At 41.9% G+C, this 21,478-nt stretch overlaps 1 long non-coding RNA gene across 1 annotated transcript; it reads left to right on the forward strand.

The window, feature by feature from the left end:
• The first annotated feature begins 1,971 nt into the window (after window positions 1-1,971).
• Window positions 1,972-3,356, forward strand: LOC123130457 (uncharacterized). Its single transcript, XR_006463830.1, has 2 exons — window positions 1,972-2,587; window positions 3,049-3,356. It is a non-coding gene; the product is annotated as an uncharacterized lncRNA (long non-coding RNA).
• The last annotated feature ends 18,122 nt before the right edge of the window (window positions 3,357-21,478 follow it).

Consider the following 21,478-nt stretch of genomic DNA (forward strand, 5'->3'; position numbering starts at 1 on the left):
GATGCGCTTATTCTGAAGTCCAGTGACCATATCGTGCTTCCACTTCAAATACACTGACCGTAAGTGTCGTCAACAAAATACGGAGCAGGCATCAAATCCAAAGTCCGTCAGTGTCATCAAGAAAATACGGAGACGTATCGTGAGCTAGATACCGCATGATCACCACGAGAATGTATACGGTGATCGTAATGAGCATATTCTAAAGTCCAGTGACCGTATAGTGCCTTAGCTTGAAATGCAATGACCGTCATGCGTGAATGTGTCGGGGGCATGCATACTTTTAGAGGGCCGAGATATAGTTTGTCTGCGTACGTGAAAGTGGTGTAGAAAGAGGGGGTGTCTAGTGGAGACAAGGAGAGATATGCCCTTCGTTTCTCTTTCCCGTGACTAATATTTCAGGAGAATATATAAACATTCACAGTGCAGAACAAATATTTTTGGATGCACCATGCAATTAACTTTCATGTATAACATTGTACAATTGTATATGCTTATTTTCTTAGTGGCTGATAGCGTGTGTGGTGTGGTGGGCACATCATTTCTAGTTGTGGTGGGTCAACATGAGGACTCATGGGTCGGTTCCATCCTGCGCCACATAGGTTGGACCGTGACGCGTTATACGAAGACCCATGTGGAGGACCTCGGCGTACAACACGAAGCTAGCTACCAGAGTCGCGGAGGACTCTATCCCCACTGGTGATAAGACGACTATATATGATTTGTAACCCTAGACCCCCAGTATGTTATAGAAGCTTGGGGGCTAGTTCATCGATAGTATACACACACGCACAATGCCTGGTGTTCACGTGTACTTTGTACACACCCCTATCACTAATATACAGTACCAGGAGTAAGCTTTTTCCTCAACTGCAAGGGTCCGAAATAGGGTAAAACCTTTTCTTGTATTAACATCCAGCCTAACAGTCAGGGAGATCCTACCGAATGATATGATGGAATCATATCTGCCAACTACTAAGAGAGAGGTGTGTCTGGGGGGGCAATGTGTGCGAGAGAGGCCTAAAGATAATGTGCATGCGGGAGACATGTAGGCACATATATGTGCTTATAGAGGGCTAGTAGAGACCGTGCGTGTGTATATATGCATGTGAGAGAAATAGTGTTTTCCAACTGAGATTAGTGAAAAGAGTGGTACATAGTAGTCAGAGAGAGAGAGAGAGAGAGATACAGAGAGAGCATGTGCGTGAGACACCCCGAGAGAGATTGTGAGCATGTGTGAAAGAGAAATGATGATGCATATAAAGTGTGTGCACTTATGCGGTAGATAGAGAGATATATAGCGCGTTTGTGAGAACGGGCCGAGGCATAGTGCATCTATGTGTAAAAGGCGGTTCTATGCATTAAATTAAAATATAAATGGCCTTATTATTTTTGGAAGAGATCATGAATTTTGCAAATTGCGTATGGACGAAAATCGTCCTATCACACACCCATACTCTATTGAATTCTAGCATGTGCATGTGTTTATTTCATATTATCGATCCATAGAGTGAGAGCGGTTTGAAATTGTAACGCCCCGAGACCGATGTGCCAGGTGTCCGCCAGTTATTTGCTGTTGTTGCCTTGTCTTTGCTTGTGTGTCATGCATTTCATATCTTTGCATCATGTGCATTGCATCATGTCATAAATCTTTTGCATCTCAACTAAATAATTTGTGTGGATCTTCGATCCATTTAAATCGAGGGAAGAGTGACTTTTCTTTATAACTTTATCCTCCTAATATTTAGCGAGCTATTATAAATATTCCATTAATTTGGAATCATCGTAACACACATGCAAAATAATTCCCATGTCTATTCCTCTTCGAGTTTGACCTTCAAACCTTGCCAATATCTCTCATCTCTTTTCTCGAGCCTCCTCCTAAAACCTCAACATTTTTGGACACTTCTTTAACCAAGCCCTAGTTGAAACCCATTTGGTTTAAATTCAAATGAGTTTGAATGACATCTTTCAATCATGTCTCCCCTAATTTTCGTGGACCGTGCACATTTTTACGAGTCTGTAAAAATTATCTGCGTGTCCAACTTCTTTCCCTAACCCTCTCTTTCTTTTCTTTCTTAATCTCTGTTTTTTTCTTTTCTTTTAGTAGTGAGAGAGAGCCCAGCAGGCCGGCCTTTAAGGCCCATCCCTAGGACCAGCCGCGCCCCTGCCCACCTGGGCCTCCTAAACACCTGGGCCGGCCCCATGGCCACGTCCCCCTAACCCTAGCTCTACCTTAGCCCAATCCCTCGCGCACCTCTCCTTCTCTCGATCCCTCCCTCGCGCCGCCAGGAGAGGAGGCACAGCGCCTGAACCCACCATCTCCCCGATCCCATCTCCCCTCGATCCCTCCTTCTCGTACACTCCCCCTCTCGCGCCGCCAGAGTTTCTGGCCCGATCCCCATCCCTCTCCTTGCTCGCACACAGGCCCGCAGTTTCTCGAGCCCGTTCTCCAGCATCGTCATGCTCACAGGGGGGAGTGAGAGCTCCTCGCATTCGATCCCCATGGCTACCTCGCGCGAGTTCCACTGCGCCTCGTCCTTGCGCCTGCACCAGTGACCTCGCCGGAGCCACCTTGCCTTGCCCGCCGGTGAGCCCCTTCTCCGGCCACCCCGTCCTCTACTCGTCGGCATCCTCGACCTCCTCCTAGCGTCCGCTGACCACCTCTGCTCCATTCCCTCCACTGCACCGCGACCGGCCCTGCCTCCTTGTCGAGATGCTGGAGCGGTGGTCTCCCGAGCTCTCCCTGAAGCGTGCCTCGCTCCACCGATTCTTCTGCCCGAGCCCCTTTGGCTGCGGTTACAGGATCGTCAAGATGCAGGTCAACCCCGTCTAGATCCGGCTGGCCTCCGCTGCCCTTGCCCGTTCCAGGCCGATTCTGACCCCGATGGCCATCCCCGTCGGAGTTGACCTCCACCACAGGCCACCCGCCAAGCCGCAGAAGCAGTGCCGCTGCTACCTTGCTTCTGCATCGTCCACCAAGACCCGAGGCCTTTTTGTGTTGTTCTGGATCTCACCAAGGCCTTCTTGTTTTTGGATTTTGGCAAGCAGCATGAGGACCGAGGACTCAGAGCAACCGGTCCTTGAAGTTTCTCAGAGACCACGCGGATTCGCCAAGTACCACGACATCCGGAGCCCCTTGGAAACGTCAAGTTCGACTACCGTAGCGCCGAAGACCCTGGATGCACCAAGTTCCTCTTCGGACATGTACAACTACCATCTCGTGCAGGACATCAAGTACCACGACGACCGTCGACATGTACCCCCTACACCGCACTGAAACGCCGAGTTCCTCGTCGTGACCCCGAACGTCTACGGAAACTCATGCACTGATAAACATGTACCCCTACCGTCGCCGAGATCGCGAGAACTTCTACCGTCGATCCTAGAGCGTGCGAGAACGACTACTTCCACTACCGCCGTCGCGAGAACGTCTACTTCCTCTACTTTGCAGCGAACGAGAACTGTCCCGCTTGCACGCTTCAAAGGTATAACCTCGAGACGACGTCCGTGAACGAATGCTTGCGATGTTTGAGATTCTCGTGTTTGCACCATGTCCAAATTGTCACTCGTTTCCTTGTCGTCGACTCATGGGACACCCGGTATCCGGGAGTGCCCCACCATCTTTTGCATGCATCCGCACACTTCTCCTTTGCATCGATATCTCAATCGAGTTACCGGAACCGGAACGTTGCAGTGGCACCGTTTTCGTTATCGTTGCCATGGCACCCCTTTTCTTTCCACCACGGTGACAAATGCTTCATAATGCTCTTGTCAAACTTTTAATAAAAATTGCATAAACTTGTTCATGTCATCCGCATCATGATAACAACAATTAAAATGTTTAAAATTGTTGTTGCTTTAAACTGCTAAATGCATATAGGGATTTACCGGAATTGTTGTTCGTTGCTTCCGGCCTCATTTAAACTTGACTAGATAGGTAGTTTTATTTTGCTTCACCCCCTTGCCATCTTTAACAACATTTAATATTGTTGGGTACATAAACAAGATCGAACTAAATAAGTCACGTGGTGTTTCTTCAATATGCAACGGAGTTGCATATTGAGCTCCATTTAATTTGTAGTGTTTGTTGCACTTTTCCATGCCATGCTTCATTAAACCGGACATGCATCATACTTGATTGTGCATCATGCCATGTTTATGTGGTGGTTGTTTACTATGTTGCTTGCTTCTTTCCGGTGTTGCTTCTTCGGGTTGGTTCCGGTAACGTCGTGTTTGTGAGGATCCATTCAACTACGTCCGTTTGTCTTCTTCATGGACTCGTTCTTCTTCCTTGCGGGATCTCAGGCAAGATGACCATACCCTCGAAACCACTTCTATCTTTGCTTGCTAGTTGCTCGCTCTTTTGCTATGCCTATGCTGCGATACCTACCACTTTCTTATCATGCCTCCCATATTGTTAAGCCAAGCCTCTAACCCACCTTGTCCTAGCAAACCGTTGTTTGGCTATGTTACCGCTTTGCTCAGCCCCTCTTATAGCGTTGTTAGTTATAGGTGAAGATTGGAGTTTGTTCCTTGTTGGAACATGGATATTTGTTGGGATATCACAATATCTAATATTTAAATTAATGCATCTATATACTTGGTAAAGGGTGGAAGGCTCGGCCTTATGCCTGGTGTTTTGTTCCACTCTTGCCGCCCTAGTTTCCGTCATATCAGTGTTACCATTTGCCTCACCACCACCTACTTTTCCCTTGGGAGTCGCGCTCCCGAGGGTCATCTTATTTCAACCCCCCGGGCCAGTGCTCCTCTGAGTGTTGGTCCGAACTGAGCTGCCTGCGGGGCCACCTCGGGGAAACTTGAGGGTTGGTTTTACTCGTAGCTAGCCTGATCTGAGTGTGCCCTGAGAATGAGATATGTGCAGCTCCTATCGGGATTTGTCGGCACATTCGGGCGGCTTTGCTGGACTTGTTTTACCATTGTCGAGGATGTCTTGTAACCGGGATGCCGAGTCTGATCGGATTGTCTTGGAAGAAGGAATATCCTTCGTTGACCGTGAGAGCTTGTGATGGGCTAAGTTGGGACACCCCTGCAGGGTTTTGAACTTTCAAAAGCCATGCCCGCGGTTATGGGCAGATGGGAATTTGTTAATGTCCGGTTGTAGAAAACCTAAACCCTAACTTAAATAAAACGCATCAACCGCGTGTGTAGCCATGATGGTGTCTTTCTGGCGGAGTCCGGGAAGTGAACACGGTGTTGGAGTTATGTTTGACGAAGGTTGTTCTAGGATCACTTCTTGATCATAGTTGTTCGACCGTGCTTTTGCCTTCTCTTCTCGCTCTCATTTGCGTTGTTAGCCACCAAATATGCTAGTCGCATGCTGCAGCTCCACCTCATACCTTTTACCTTACCTATAAGCTTAAATAGTCTTGATCACGAGGGTGTGAGATTGCTGAGTCCCCGTGACTCACAGATACTTCCAAAACTAGTTTGCAGGTGCCGATGAAACCGTGCAGGTGATGCTACCGAGCTCAAGGAGGAGCTCGATGAAGATCTCGTTCATTGTGTTGTTTTGTTTCAGTTGATCAGTAGTGGAGGCCAGTTGGGACGATCGGGGATCTGTGTAGCATTTGGGGTAGTCTTCTTTTATTTTGGGATCCGTAGTCGGACCTTGTGTGTATCTGGATGATGTAATGTTATATTCATGTATTGTGTGAAGTGGCGAGTGTAAGCCAACTATGTATCTCTTTCCCTTATGTATTACATGGGTTGTGTGAAGATTACCTCACTTGCGACATTGCTTCCAATGCGGTTATGCCTCTAAGTCGTGCCTCGACACGTGGGAGATATAGCCGCATCGAGGGCGTTACAGAAATACAGGCAATGGATGCTTTTGCAATTCATATATAAACATTAATTAGTGCACTCCATGTTGTTAGTGTGAAGTACTTTATACATCTGTCACTTGCATGGATACATTCCAAATTGCTAGCTATGAAATAGAATACATGTCGAATTCAACATAAAGGGGGTGCATAGGAAGTGCATTCATCTATTTGAACCCGAGATAATGGCATTTGTAAATCAGATGTAAAAGGGGGCATCAATCTTTGTTGTGCGTTTGAACATGCTATATATATTCATACGCATGTCTAAATTTTTTTTGCAACCAAGGAGATTATATCTGGAACCATGCATCAACTGAGCTAAGTTGCATTTTTTTTAATATATACTCATGTACAATGTATATTCAAATGTACCCCCTCCATTCCAAAATAATCGTAGCTTTAGGATTTTCAAGAGTAAAGATTTGTGAAGTTTGACAAATCATGAAAGTTCAATTCAAGAGAACCGAAAACGTTAATGCTTCTGCTCCCAAATATTGAATGAAGTGCCAAATAGGCCTCTGGTCACCCGAAACCGCGCGAGACTAATGTTTGGTGGTAGGAAATTACTATCCTGACTCTGGCCCGTGTAGTCTATCGGCCCGATGTCCAAAGGTCTGAACCAGGGTAGATTTGTAACTTCACCATGACGCTAGTCTCAACCGCCTCCGAGAAGCATTGATACGTCGTGGGCGCCTAAACACCCATGCGCTCGGCCAAAATCTATCCCGCCCACATTTGGGACACCTGAGATTACTGTCCTACCCCCAACCCGCAATATGTCCGAAATTTTAGATGGGGGCAAAGTTTGTAACTTTCCCCAAATCTCAAACAAGCACGTCCCAAACCAAAACATTGTTCCCCCTTAGTTCCCCGCCTCCCTCCATTTCCCCATTCATACTCCATGGGCGCCAAAACGCCCACTCCAGCAGCCGTGAAACCCCAGCCTCCTCCGTCCTCCACCCCATAGCGCCCAATCCACCGCCGCCCTCCTCCATCACGCTGGAGCCGGTACCCCGACGTCGTCGTCCAACGCAACCGCAACTGCAACACCCTCAAGGACTTAGTAGCTGAAGCTGAGGTAGAGCTGCCTCCACGACGCCGACGCCGACATGCACCGTACAAGAACCACTCCAACCACGCTGTCCTACGCCTCACTGCTGCCGCTCCACTGTCGCAACCGTCCACCGCACCGGAGCTGTTCCCGCTGCACTATTTTTACAGCCTGAAACATTAGCACCCAGGTCAAATGATCTGTGCTTCTATACATCTGATGGTGCTTTTATCTGCAAGGACTATAAACTTTATGTCAATAGGCCTTTTGTTGTCTGGTTGGAATTTATTTTGTTGTGATACAACATGTATGATGCTGCCAAAGGCTGCAGTAATTACGACACTATTTTTGTATATTGTAGGTTTATCTTAGTAATGTATTCGGCCGAAAGCTTCTTAGGAGCCCAACATGCCAACATTCGTCGGGCCCATTCCAATTGGGCTAAAAACGATTATGGGCCGACATTTGCATGTAGCCCACTAAAAATATCTGGCCCTAAATCAGCATAAGCTTTCATATTTTTCTGGTAGGCATGTGCACATAGTGCGCCTTTAACAGGCTTAAACATAATTTGGGCCCTCGGCAACAATAGGCCGTTTATAGGTGTAAATATATCGAGCCCATAAAAAACATGGGCCTTTAATAGACAGAGAGTGAGATTGGGCCCTGGTTGTGCGAAATAACCCACTGGTCTTAGCAGGCCGAAATGGTGGCCCATTTACGATGCAGATCTTTCATAGGCCGAAATGGTGGCCCATTTACGATGCGGATCTTTCACAGGCCGAAATTTGGATGGGCCGTAAATGCACCGACCTAATACACGGGCCTTTAACAGGCCGGAAGTTCGGTCGGGCTAGATTATCGTCATTTTTATATGGGCCGTTAATGGGCCCGATGTGACATTGGGCCACATATGGCCCATGGATTTCATCCGATGTTAACAGGCCGAAAATCACAACAGGCCGAAAGTGGCACAAATCTATAGTGGGCCTCTAACAGGCCGAATGTCAGACATGTCCGAATATGATCCAAATCCTTCACGGTCGTTTATGGGCCGAAAGTTTCAATGACCTGTAAATGGGCCCAAATGAAGCAGGACCTTTAACAGGCCGGAAATACACCGGGTCGTAATTCGGCCCATATACTTAGCGGACTATTAACGGGCCAGAAGTGACCATGGGCCGCGATGATGACAAGTTTAGGACATGTCGTTGACGGGCCGATTTGACACTAGCCGTACGGGCCTTAACTGAGAATGTTGGGCTTTAGCTGGGCCGACCCATTATGGTCTGCAAAATCTTGTGGGCCTTTAGCTGGGCCGGCCCATTATGGTCCACTAAATCTTGTGGGCCATTTGTTGGGCCGGCCCATTTAAACTTTATGGGCCCGTCCACGTGTCAACATATCATAGGCCCATCTTCACCGTTGGATGAGTGACACCTGTGCCAACGCGGAGCTGACGCGTGGTTCCGTCAGCCAATGAGAATTTTACATGTGGAAAATCGGCATTGGTCGTGGCTGTTAGCGAGTTATCGGATCCAAAACCGGACCCGATAGCTTAACGGCGTCCCGTTACGGTGGATGCCACGTGTCGGTCACCCTTGATGAAAGCACTTCTATGACGCGCGATTTATTGTCATGGAAGTGGACACTTCCGTGATGATAAGTAATGTCATGGAATACTTCTACGATAGCACATGTATGACTATCTTGATTCTGTCATAAAATTGTCATGGATGTACATGCATGACAGAAAACGTGACCTACTGTGACAAACATGTATAATCACAGAAGTGTATTTTTTTGTAGTGTAATCGGTCAGAGAAACAAGGCCAAGCACTTTCTAGAGCAACGAGCGAGTTCATCAGCGAAGCTGGAGTTGCAAGCTGGTGTTCCTGTAGAAAAATAGAACAGCGGTGTTATTTCTGTCTGCATATTTTAGATAAAATTGCTCTAGAAGAACCAAATTTTAGTGAAGGAAAGTTGTAGCCATAGATCTGGAGATGAATTTTGTGTTCAATACACTGTAATTGATTTTCTGTTTATGGAATATGAATTTAAAAATGAGAACTGGAGCTATGGTGGCACTATTTCTCGAGGGTTCTAAGAATGATATGACTTTAATGAGGTCTTTGGAGGTTAACAAGCGATGGAAACACACATATGGATAATAGTATTACTTTTTAGTAACTGCTAAACAAAGAAGTCAAGCAACCAAATATATATATATATATATATATATATGTGTGTGTGTGTGTGTGTGTGTGTGTGTGTGTGTGTGTGTGTGTGTGTGTGTAGTAAACCCAGACCTTTTTATTGGTACAAAACTAGGCGGGTAGTATTGAGTAAAAAAATCTTGAAAAGGAGCACTCACAGAAGCATGTTATTGCATGACCAGTGGGCATTGGGGTTGCAATATGCCATAGTCGAGATAGTCACTGGAGTTGACGAAGTCGAAGTGGAGCCATTGGTCGCATTGGTGGCACGGGAGATCAATACGGCGACCAAGAGTAACACGGTGTTAATAAATGCCCCCCTCGTGGATATATAAGAATCTGAAATGAGAAAGATCAAGTAATGTGCAAATCTTCCGGAGATACTAACATATCGAAGAAAATCAAACCACTTCAAATAAAAGAATACCCTTCTGAAATTGTGCTCCTCTTAGAACATACACACTTCCTGTGCATATGGTTGCAGGTTGTATCCATGCCAAGATAGCACCTTGTATGCATAAGATGGACCATATGTTGATTATACGAGCAATGACTACTGTACCCAGCACCTGTGCAATTTCAAACTGTACCCTGCACCTGTGCATGATAGATGGTTGGCCATTGTCAAACTGTACCAGAACTAATGAATGGAACTGAAAATCTTAGCTAAAGCAAAGCTTCTAGGCATGTGACAAAAATAAAATAGAATGAAATATATCATAACGAAACTTCAGTGGTGAAGATGGCAGTGTCACTCTGCTCGTGTTCATCCTCCATCACTACCTGCAAAACTATAAAATGAGGACATATCATGACAACAGTTTGAGGTCATCTCTCCCCACTGAACATAACTTAAATGACACTGAACACTACTCAGAACCAAGACGATATGTAGCAACAATCACTTGAAAATGGCTAATAATAAAATTATGTAGGTCCTAGTTTACAATTGTGAGCTCACCGAAAACATAAAAGTGCTTTGAACTGTAGGTTTTAGTTTGTCACACCAAAAGAGCCGAACGCGCACACGTGCGAAAAGAGGCAGAAAGATAGGGAGGTTACACATGAAAGTAGAGAAGTTGCTCTCTTGGCCATCCATGGATGATAAAAAAATCTAAAGAAAACATACTCTTGGTCAAACTGAAAATAACTAAAAGGTTTGAAATATTGAGAAAGAGGAGTAACTATAACACAGACTGACCAATTAAACACGGATTTTAGACTGAAAAACATAATGATACAAGACTCAAACAGGAATACTAAAAGTGTTGCACAGATTAAATCAACTACATGACTGAAAAATAAACTGAATATCTGATTAAAATATTTTACTAAAAACTAAGAAAAGCAATCTAAATAAATGACTGAACAATGACTACTCTAGTAAGCAGAACTGAAAACTTAAAATAGTACAAAACTGAAAATGCTGAAAATAGATAACTGAAGAAAACTAAGAAACAAAATATAGAAATCATAAACTAAGGAATAATGAAAAACAGAGAAATGAGAACAGAGATCTGATTATCTACCAAAGCTAAAATGCGTAGTCAACTACGTAACTTAAAACTAAACTGAATATAGGATCAAAATAGATTAGTGATAAACCAAATAGATGACTGAAAACTAAAAGACTATTTGATCAAACTGAATACCGAGGTGTGAGGGCTATCTGCCAAACCCAAAATGAGTAAATCAACTAAATAACTAAAAACTAAGCTGAATATCTGATCAAAATAAATTACTGGAAACTAATAAATGAAAATCAACGAGTGATTAGACCCCAAAATGAGCCGAACCACCATGGGTAAATGATAAATTATGACCAAAAATGGATCAGGTCGGCTATTCATCAGTCAACTAAATTTCCATTTCAGTTTAGGTTGAATGAATTCTCAGAAAGTGACACCCAAATGAATGGATAACCTAATGAACTAAACACCTATCACTTATCAATGAGTACAGTGACTAAATTATTGAATGAAACACTGAATGGAACTCAGACAAACCTATGTGTAGTGGGTTTGCGTCAGTGATGTAATCCAGAAAAAGACAAAAAAAGAAGATGAAAATAAATAAAGTGAATCATAATAGATGACTGAGAGATGACCAATCAAAAAACAAGATAATACATCTATAAATTCCTAGAACATGTAATGTGAAAATGAGCCAAGAAATTTAGTGATGACAAATGCATAGGTCTGGATATTGTACCTCTAAGAAATCATTGTTCACACCCTGACATGATTTAGAACAACCATCACCCTTACAAAACTCATGGCTTCCTGCAATGAAAATCCATACCGTCTCTACTAATAGCACAAAAGATCTCTGAGAAAAATGCCATAAGTATAAAAGAATAAAATCGGCTGTATCATCCAAAAGGGAAGAACAATGAGCTAATTGATAACCCACAAGTATAGGGGATCACAGTAGTTTTCGAGGATAGAGTATTCAACCCAAATTTATTGATTTGACACAAGGGGAGCCAAAGAATATTCTCGAGTATTAGTAGCTGAGTCGTCAATTCAACCACACCTGAAAGACTTAATATCTGCAGCAAAGTATTTAGTAGCAAAGTAGTATGGAAGTAACGGTAGCAAAAGTAACAGTAGCAGTTTTGTAGCAATTGTAACAATGGCAACAGAAAAGTAAAGTAGCAAAGATCAATGTGAAATGAGCTTGTAGTCAATGGGTCAAGATGGATAATTGTGTCGGATGGCTTCATCATGCAAAGGTTATAACATAGGGTGACACAGAACTAGCTCCAGTTCATCAATGTAATGTAGGCATGTATTCCGAATATAGTCATACGTGCTTATGGAAGAGAACTTGCATGACATCTTTTGTCCTACCCTCCCGTGGCAGTGGGGTCCTATGGAAACTAAGGGATATTAAGGCCTCCTTTTAATAGAGTACCAGACCAAAGCATTAGTACTTAGTGAATACATGAACTCCTCAAACTACGGTCATCACCGGGAGTGGTCCCGACTATTGTCACTCCGGGGTTGCCGGATTATAACATGTAGTAGGTGACTATAACTTGCAATATCGGATCAAGAACACAGATATATTCATGGAAACATAATAGGTTCAGATCTGAAATCATGGCACTCGGGCCCTAGTGACAAGCATTAAGCATAGCAAAGTCATAGCAACATCAATCTTATAACATAGTGGATGCTAGGGATCAAACCCTAACAAAACTAACTCGATTACATGGTAAATCTCATCCAACCCATCACGGTCCAGGAGGCCTACGATGGAATTACTCATGCACGACGGTGAGCATCATGAAATTGTTGATGGAGGATGCTTGATGATGACGATGGCGACGGATTCCCCTCTCCGGAGCACAAAATGGACTGTATATCTGCTGTCCCGAGGAAGAACAGGGCTTGGCGACGACTCCGTATCGTAAAACGTGATGAATCCTTCTCTCTGTTTTTTTCCCAAAAAGTGAATATATGGAGTTAGAGTTGAGGTCAGTGGAGGTCCAGGGGGACCACAAGGTCGGAGGGCATGCCCCCACCCTTGTGGCTAGGGTGTGGGCCCCTGCTACTGATTCTTTCGCCAATATTTTTTATTAATTCCAAAAATAATCTTCATTGATTTTCAGGTCATTCCGAGAACTTTTTATTCTGCACAAAAATAACACCATGGCAATTCTTCTGAAAACAACGTCAGTCCGGGTTAGTTCCATTCAAATCATGCAAGTTAGAGTCCAAAACAAGGTCAAAAGAGTTTGGAAAAGTGGATACGTTGGAGACGTATCAACTTCCCCAAGCTTAAACCTTTGCTTGTCCTCAAGCAATTCAGTTGATAAACTGAAAGTGATAAAGAAAAAACTTTTACAAACTCTGTTTGATCTTGTTGTTGCAAATATGTAAAGCCAACATTCAAGTTTTCAGCAAAGATTATGAACTAACCATATTCACAATAATATTTAGGTCTCACATTTACTCATATCAATGGCATAATCAACTAGCGAGCAATAATAATAAATCTCGGATGACAACACTTTCTCAAACAATCATGATATGATATAACAAGATGTTATCTCGCTAGCCCTTTCTGAGACCGCAAAACATAAATGTAGAGCACCCCCGAAGATCAGGGACTGACTTGACATTGTAATTCATGGAAAAAGAGATCCAGTCACAGTCATACTCAATATAAATTAATAACAATGCATACAAATGACAGTGGTGCTCTCTAACTGGTCCTCTTTATAAGAGGATGATGACTCAACAATAAAAGTAAATAGATAGGCCCTTCGCAGAGGGAGGCGGGGATTTGCAGAGGTGCCAGAGCTCAAGTTTTGAAATAGAGATTGAATAATATTTTGAGCGGTATGCTTTCATTGTCAATGTAACAACCAAGAGATCTCGGTATCTTCCATGCTACATACATTATAGGCGGTTCCCAAACTGAATGGTAAAGTTTATACCCCCCCCCACCACCAACAAGCACACTGCACGGCTAGTCCGAAACAACGTGTACCGTCCAACTAACAACAGTCCTGGGGGAGTTTTGTTTGCAATTATTTTTATTTGATTTGCTTTGAGCATGGTACTGGGCATCCTGGTTACCAACCATTTTCTCGTGAATGATGAGCGGAGTCCACTCATCGTGAGAATAACCCACCTAGCATGGACAACTCTAGTTGATACATGAGCTATTCGAGCATACAAAATAGATTATCATTTGAAGGTTTAGAGTTGGCACTTGCAAATTTACTTGGAACGGCAGGTAGATACCGTATATAGGTAGGTATGGTGGACTCATATGGAACAATTTTGGGGTCTACGGAAGTGGATGCACAAGCAGAATTCCCGCTCTTGCTAGCAAATAAATTCATAAGCTCATCCATCTTTCCACTCAAAACATTAATCTCTTCAATCGCATGCATTTCTTTACTAGTGGAAGATCTTTTGGTATGCCATTGAGAATAATTAACCATAATATTATCTAGGAGTTTAGTAGCTTCTCCTAAAGTAATTTCCACAAAAGTACCTCCCGCGGCCGAATCTAAAAGATTTCTAGAAGCAAAATTCAATCCGGCATAAAAAATTGTATAATCATCCACAGATTAAAACCACGCATAGGGAAATTTTGTATCATCAATTTCGTCCTCTCCCAAGACCGTGCAACATGTTCATGATCAAGTTGGAGGAAAGTTTTTGGAAATAAAAGCATCTTTACACTTATTCCATGAATCGATACTATTTTTAGGCAAAGATGAAAGCCAAGTTTTAGCACGATCTCGAAGTGAGAATGGAAATAGCTTCAATTTAACAATATCATTATCCACATCTTTTTCTTTTGCATATCACACAAATCAACAAAATTGTTTAGATGGGATGCGGTATCTCATACATCTCCAACGTATCTATAATTTTTGATTGTTCCATGCTATTATATTATCTGTTTTGGATGTTTTATATTCATTAATATGCTATTTATATGATTTTTTGGGACTAACTTATTAACCGAGAGCCCAGTGCCAATTCTTGTTTTTTCCTTGTTTTAGAGTTCGACGGAAAAGGAATACCAAACGGAGTCCAAACGGAATGAAACTTTTGTGATGATTTTTTTGGACCTGAAGACATCCAGAGGACTTGGAGTACATGTCAGGAAAGCCACGAGGCAGCTACAAGGATGGAGGGCGCGCCCCCACCCTTGTGCCCCCCTTGTGACTCCATCGACCTATTTCTTCCGCCTATATATTCTCAAATACCCCAAAACCTTCCAGGGGAGCCACGAAACCACTTTTCCACTGTCGCAACCTTCTATACCCATGATATACCATGTAGGGGCCTTTTCCGGCGTCCTGCCGGAGGGGGATTCGATCACGGAGGGCTTCTACATCAACACCATTGCCTCTCCGATGAAGAGTGAGTAGTTTAACACAAACCTACGGGTCCATAGCTAGTAGCTAGATGGCTTCTTCTCTCTCTTTGATTCTCAATACCATGTTCTCCTTGATGTTCTTGGAGATCTATTCGATGTAATACTTTTTGCGGTGTGTTTTCCGAGATCCCATGAATTGTGGATTTATGCTTAGATTATCTATGAATATTTTTTGAATCTCCGCTGAATTCTTTTATGCATGATTTTATATCTTTGCAAGTCTCTTCGAACTATCGATTTGGCTTGGCCAACTAGATTGGTTTGTCTTGCATTGGGAGAAGTGCTTAGCTTTGGGTTCAATCTTGCGGTGCTCGATCCTCGTGATAGAAGGGGAACCGACACATATTGTATTTTTTCCATCAAGGATAACATGATGGGGTTTTCATCATATTGCTTGAGTTTATCCCGCTACTTAATGTCATCTTACTTAATGCGTTACTCTATTCTTCATGAAATTAATACTCTAGATGCAGGCATGAGTGAGTCGATATGTGTGGAGTAATAGTAGTAGATGCAGGCAGGAGTTGGTCTACTTGATACAGACGTGATGCCTATATTCATGATCATTGCCTTAGATATCGTTATAACTTTGCGCTTTTCTATCAATTGCTATGTAGTAATTTGTTCACCCACCATAATATTTTCTATCTTGAGAGAAGCCTCTAGTGAAACCTATGGCCCTCGGGTCTATTTTCCGTCATATAAGTTTCTGATCTATAATTTTAGTTTCCTATTTACTTTCATTGCAATCTTTTACTTTCCGATCTATAAACCAAAAATACCAAAAATATTACTTTACCATTTATCCATCTATATCAGATCTCACTTTGCAAATAACCGTGAAGGGATTGACAACCCCTTTATCGGGTTGGGTGCAAGTTGGTGTTTGTTTGTGCAGGTATTCAGTGGCTTGTGCGTTATCTCCTACTGGATTGATACCTTGGTTCTCAAAAGCTGAGGGAAATACTTACTCTACTTTGTGGCATCACCCTTTCCTCTTCAATGGAAAAACTAACGCAAGCTCAAGAGGTAGCAGGAAGAATTTCTGGCGCCGTTGCCAGGGAGATCTACCAAGCCGAGACATACCAAGTACCAATCATAAACTCTCATCCCTGGCATTACATTATTTCCCATTCGCCTCTCGCTTTCCTCTCCCCCACTTCTAAAACGGTTTTCGAAAAGATTTGCCTTTTCTTCGCCCCTCTTCCGTCCTTCTTCTCCGTTTGTTCTTTGTTCGCCTGTGCGTTAGATCTTTTATTCTGCCTCATGGCTAGTCCTCCCGTCCTTGTTAGCATTCCTGATAATGAGGTCCTCAACTTCAAACAAAGGGAAGGATAAAATTTAGAAGATGCTTGGTATAGAATTTGCAATGCTCAAAATAGATCTACTCGAAAGCAATCTACTACCGTTCTTCTTCGTAATTCTTATGCGGGCGTTACTCCTTGGAATAGATATGTTCTAGATAGCATTACCAGAGGAAATTTTTTGGGGAGCCATACTTTCAATTCTTATAATGCCATGATAGATTTGCTAGGCCCCCACCTCTTTTGATTAATGGAACTATTTTAACCTTGGAGCATGTGATGCAAAGACTTGATATTATTGAAAATAAAATTGCTACTGTAGAGTTTATTGAAAATTTGGATAAAAAGATTCATAATCAGATTACTCAATATGGATCTAAAGTAGGAGTTACTTTAAAGAATCTTAGGGAAAAGGAACCCATAGTTAATGAAAAGATAGATCAAGATTCTACTAGAATTGGCAAACTAGAAGATATTATTACCAACTTGGGTTTCACTTTTTCCTCTGTTAACACTACTCCAAATATTCCTCCTACTAAAATTGCCAAGTTTACTTACATTCCTAAGAATAAGGGTGAAACTTCTAGTAAGGAAAATGAAGATCTCCAAACAATAAGTGTTCATCCCAATTTTTTCGATATTATTAAGGAACCAATTGCTACAAGTGAAATTCTTGATTTCTTGCCTAGGAGTTTGATCATTAAAAAATTTATAAACCTACTAAGGGTTATAGGTGTGAGATTGAAGAATTTCATTCCAAAGATGATAATACTTAGATCTATTCATGTTTTATGTGTAGCTAGGGGCGTTAAACAATAGCGCTTGTTGGGAGGCAACCCAACTTTATTTTTTGTTCTTGCTTTTTAGGTCTTGTTTTGCATTAAATAATATATATAACCTCTGGTTAGAGGTGGTTTTTGTGTTTTAAGTAGTGTTTGTGCCAAGTAAGACCTTTGGGATAGCTTACGGCGATAGTTGATTTGCTCTTGCTGAAAAACAGAAACTATTGCGCTCAGGAGATTAGTTTTCATTTTCAGAAGAAGCGCGATGAAATACTGATTATTTTTTAATAAGATTAATAAAAAAAATTCTTAGGTCGTCCTAATTTTTCAGGATTTTTTGGAGTAACATAAGTATTCAAAATCTCCATATTGCTACAAACTGTTCTGTTTTGGCAGATTTTGTTTTTCGTGTGTTATTTGCTTATTTTGATGCATCTATGGCTAGTATCGGGGGGTATTAACCATGGAATGGTTGGAATACATTAGGTATTACACCAATATAAATAAATAATAAGTTCACAATAGTACTAAAAGTGGTGATTTATTTTCTTATACTAACGGAGCTTATTAGATTTTCTGTTGAGTTTTGTGTTGTGAAGTGTTCAAGTTTTGGGTAAGGATTTGATGGACTATGGAATAAGGAGTGGCAAGAGCCTAAGTTTGGGGATTCCCAAGGCACCCCAAGGTAATATTAAAGTACAACCAAGAGCCTAAGCTTGGGGATGCCTCGGAAGGCATCCCCTCTTTCGTCTTCCTCCTTCACTTGAGGCTATATTTTTATTCACCACATGATATGTGTCTTGCATGGAGCGTCTTGTATGATTTGAGTCTTTGCTTTTTAGTTTGCTACAATCATCCTTGCTATACACACCTTTTGAGAGAGACACACATGAATCGTGATTTATTAGAATACTCTATGTGCTTCACTTATATCTTTTGAGCTAGGCAAATTTGCTCTAGTGCTTCACTTATATCTTTTTAAAGCATGGCAGTGGTTTTATTTTATAGAAATTGCTGAACTCTCGCAATTCACTTATATTATTTTGAGAGTCTTCAAAACATCATGGCAATTTGCCTTGGTTGTAAAATTTGTCCTAATATGATAGGCATCCAAGAGGGATATAATAAAAACTTTCATATAAAGTGCATTGAATACTATGAGAAGTTTGATTCCTTATGATTGTTTTGAGATATGAAGATGGTGATATTAGAGTCATGCTAGTGAGGAGTTGTGAATTTGAGAAATACTTGTGTTATGGTTTGTGAGTCCCGTAGCATGCACGTATGGTGAACCGTTATGTGATGAAGTCGGAGCATGATTTATTTATTGATTGTCTTCCATATGAGTGGCGGTCGGGGATGAGCGATGGTCTTTTCCTACCAATCTATCCCCCTAGGAGCATGCGCGTAGTACTTTGTTTCAATGACTAATAGATTTTTGCAATAAGTATGTGAGTTCTTTATGACTAATCTTGAGTCCAAGGATTATACGCACGCTCACCTTTCTGCCATTGCTAGCCCCTCTTATACCGCGCAACTTTCGCCCGTACCATATACCTTCCTCAAAACAGCCACCATATCTACCTATTATGACATTTCCATAGCCATTCCGAGATATATTGCCATGCAACTTTCCAGCGTTCCATTTATATGACACGATCCATCATTGCCATATTGCTTTGCATGATCATGTAGTTAACATCGTATTTGTGGCAAAGCCACCGTTCATAGTTCTTTCATACATGTCACTCTTGATTCATTGCACATCCCGGTACACCGCCGGAGGCATTCATATAGAGTCATATTTTGTTCTAAGTATCAAGTTGTAATTCTTGAGTTGTAAGTAAATAAAAGTGTGATGATCTTCATTATTAGAGCATTGTCCCATGTGAGGAAAGGATGAGGGAGACTATGATTCCCCCACAAGCCGGGATGAGACTCCAGACAAAAAGAAAGAGGCCAAAAAAATAAGAGAAGGACCAAATAAAAAATGAGAGAAAATAGAGAAGGGGCAATGCTACTATCATTTTACCACACTTGTGCTTCAAAGTAGCACCATGATCTTCATGATAGAGAATTTCCTATGTTGTCACTTTCATATACTAGTGGGAATTTTCATTATAGAACTTGGCTTGTATATCCAATGATGGGCTTCCTAAAATTGCCCTAGGTCTTCGTGAGCAAGCGAGTTGGGTGCACACCCACTTAGTTTTCTTTTTGAGCTTTCATAAACTTGTAGCTCTAGTGCATCTGTTGCATGGCAATCCCTACTCACTCACATTGATAGCTATTGATGGGCATATCCATAGCCCGTTGATATGCCTAGTTGATGTGAGACTATCTCCTTCTTTTTGTCTTCTCCACAACCACCTTCTATTCCACCCATAGTAATATGTCCATGGCTCACGCTCATGTATTGCGTGAAAGTTGAAAAACTTTGAAAACATCAAAAGTATGAAACAATTGCTTGGCTTGTCATCGGGTTGTGCATGATTTGAATATTTTGTGTGATGAAGATGGAGCATAGCCAGACTTTATGATTTTGTAGGGATAAACTTTCTTTGGCCATGTTATTTTGAGAAGACATAATTATTTTGTTAGTATGCTTGAAGTATTGTTGTTTTTATGTCAATATTAAACTTATGTTTTGAATCATATGAATCTAAACATTCATGCCACAATAAAGGGAATTACATTGATAAATATGTTAGGTAGCATTACTCATCAAAAATTCTGTTTTTATCATTTACCTACTCGAGGACGAGCATGAATTAAGCTTAGGGATGCTTGATACGCCTCCAACGTATCTATAATTTTTTTATTGTTCCATGCTATTATATTATCTGTTTTGTATGTTTTATATGCATGAATATGCTATTTTATATGATTTTTGGGACTAACTTATTAACCGAGAGCCCAGTGCCAGTTCCAGTTTTTTCCTTGTTTTAGAGTTTCGCAGAAAAGGAATACCAAACGGAGTCCAAACGGAATGAAACTTACGTGATGATTTTTCTTGGACCAAAAGACATCCACAAGATTTGGAGTAGATGTTAGGGAAGCCACGAGGCGGCCACAAGGACGAAGGGCGCGCCCCCCACCCTTGTGGGCCCCTCATGACTCCACCGACATATTTCTTCCGCCTATATATTGTCAAATACCCCAAAACCTTCCAGGGGAGCCACGAAACCACTTTTCCACTTCTGCAACCTTCTGTACCCGTGAGATCCCATCTAGGGGCCTTTTCCGGCGTCTTGCCGGAGGGGATTCAATCACGGAGGGCTTCTACATCAACACCATTGCCTCTCCAATGAAGCGTGAGTAGTTTACCACACACCTACTGGTCCATAGCTAGTAGCTTGATGGCTTCTTCTCTCTCTTTGATTCTCAATACCATGTTCTCCTCGATGTTCTTGGAGATCTATTCAATGTAATACCTTTTGTGGTGTGTTTGCCGAGATCTGATGAATTGTGGATTTATGATTAGCTTATCTATGAATATTTTTTGAATCTCCGATGAATTCTTTTATGCATGATTTGATATCTTTGCAAGTCTCTTCGAACTATCGATTTGGCTTGGCCAACTAGATTGGTTTTTCTTGCAATGGGAGAAGTGCTTAGCTTTGGGTTCAATCTTGCGGTGCTCGATCCTAGTGATAGAAGGGGAACCGAGACATATTGTATTTTTGCCATCGAGGATAACAAGATGGGGTTTTCATCATATTGCTTGAGTTTATCCTGCTACATCATGTCATCTTACTTAATGTGTTACTCCGTTCTTATGAACTTAATACTCTAGATGCACGTAGGAGTCGATCGATGTGTGGAGTAATAATAGTAGATGCAGAATAGTTTTGGTCTACTTGATACGGACGTGATGCCTATATTCATGATCATTGCCTTAGATATCTTCATAACATTTCGCTTTTCTATCAATTGCTCGGCAGTAATTTGTTCACCCATCGTAATGTTTTCTATCTTGAGATAAGCCTCTAGTGAAACCTATGGCCCCAGGTTCTATTTTTCATCATATAAGTTTCCGATCTATAATTTTAGTTTCCTATTTACTTTCTTTGCAATCTTTTACCTTCTGATCTATAAACCAAAAATACCAAAAATATTACTTTACCGGTTATCCATCTATAACATATCTCACTTTGCAAATAACCGTGAAGGGATTGATAACCCTTTTGTCACATTGGGTGCAAGTTGGTGTTTGTTTGTGTAGGTATTCGGTGGCTTGTAGCTGTCTCCTACTGGACTGATACCTTGGTTCTCAAAAGATGAGGGAAATACTTACTCTACTTTGCTGCATGACCCTTTCCTCTTCAAGGAAAAAACCAACGCAAGCTCAAGAGGTAGCAGTATCTTC

The sequence above is a fragment of the Triticum aestivum genome, chromosome 6A (assembly GCF_018294505.1).
Source record: "Triticum aestivum cultivar Chinese Spring chromosome 6A, IWGSC CS RefSeq v2.1, whole genome shotgun sequence".
Classification (NCBI taxonomy): domain Eukaryota; kingdom Viridiplantae; phylum Streptophyta; class Magnoliopsida; order Poales; family Poaceae; genus Triticum; species Triticum aestivum.